Source organism: Lathyrus oleraceus, chromosome 6 (genome assembly GCF_024323335.1).
Source record: "Lathyrus oleraceus cultivar Zhongwan6 chromosome 6, CAAS_Psat_ZW6_1.0, whole genome shotgun sequence".
Taxonomy (NCBI): domain Eukaryota; kingdom Viridiplantae; phylum Streptophyta; class Magnoliopsida; order Fabales; family Fabaceae; genus Lathyrus; species Lathyrus oleraceus.
Window position 1 is genome coordinate 465,663,712 of NC_066584.1, and position 1,768 is coordinate 465,665,479.

Here is a 1,768-nt window from a genome sequence, read left to right on the forward strand (position 1 = left end):
TCCAAGAGTCATTTTTCTTTTTGTAAGATGCAGCCAACCAAAACTTACAAAGGATGTTATGACATTCGATGACATACCTTCTCGAATCAGTGCGTTTCACTGTAAAACCAGCAAAGTTGTTCATGTGAAATTTTTTGATAGCTTGCACACATTCTTCTTTGGTACGAAACATGTCTCCCACCTTTAATTCGCCTTCTGATTGTGGATACGGGTTATAGAAAACACTGTTGGATGTTTCATCGTCATGCAGATCCATCTTTGTCATATGTTGAGGCGGATTGTAGACATGACTAGGAGGTATTGTCGGTGGTTGATCATCATTTTCAATGTCGTTGTTCAGCATGTGATCAACCTGTATCTCGGTCTCCTCTTCTTCTTCATCAACGACGTCCACTTCTGCTTCTGCTTCTGGGTTTACGTCATCTGACCATTGTGGATCAAATTCACCAGATTCATCCTGACTGGTTATTTGAGACTGCTGAGATGGTATACATGGTTGAAGAGTAATATACAACTCAATACAGTTGCAGCCTGAATGTTCATGACTAACAAACATGTATTCAACATCTTCATCATCTCGTACCTTAAGCGGGAAAAACTTGCATTGACTGTTCTAAAAAAAAAGGATTTTGATACGTGATCTTAGACACAATACCCGATCCTATACAGGCTTGTATTCTTTTTTTCAAATTCAAGAAGGTTGCATTTCTCTTGATCGTAAGTCTAATGGTATCAGTGTTTCAAAAACAAAAACCGTATAACTCAGACTCGTATGTTTCACTGTTGCAGTGAACGTTGACACTGTATTTTGGTGAAGATGACATTGTGCAGATGAAAACTATTTTCTTGCTGCAAATGAATGTGGGTTGAGTCTTGGATGTTGATAGTAAGACACTTAAATAGGTGAGTGATGTGTCTCACATGCAAGCTAGTTTGAAGTGATGTGTCGCACATGCAAGCTAGTCCGAAATGATGTTTCAACTATGCAAGCTACTCATAAGTGACATGTTCAGCATGCAAGAGAGAGGACAGCCACGTGTCATACATGCAGACACGCACTCCAATTGAATTGGCGCCCCCATTCATTCCTTGCACATGGGCGCCAATCCATTTGGCGACATCTTGTCTTGCATGCATGCAGACCTCGAAACCAAGCAATCAGACCTAGGTGCGTCATGCATGTCCCTATGGAGGCACCAATTTGAATGGCAATACCATGTACAAAATGCACATGGGCGCCAATTCAATTGGAGACCACATGCAAACACAACTTTCCATGCTCCAAGCCATTTTCCTATAAATACATCCACACCATCAACACTTCCTCCACACCATCACTCACTACTTCTTCTACAATACTTCTTCTACAATTTCATCTGCAACAACTTCTTGTAGTTTCATCTTCACCAACCGCTTTCATCCCCGACAAAATGTTTATCCTCACAATAGGCGAATTGCATAGAGGAACGGTTGCAAATATAGCAACTTATGTAAGCGTTTTCTTCTTTTGTTATTTTTTTTTAATAGAGTCCCTTTTAATAACATACCAACTTAGTAAATTTTTTGTTCTTTCTTTTATAGGATGTTTCAAGGTTCCGAACTCAGGTCCACGAATATGTCCATATGGACTCGATGATTCAACCTTATGTTGAACTCGTCGATTTTGGTCATATAAGCAAGATTTTGTCTTGGTCGATAGATAACAAATTCATTCTTGCTTTATGCGAAAGATGGCGTCCCAAGACACACACATTCTGGTTCCCAACCG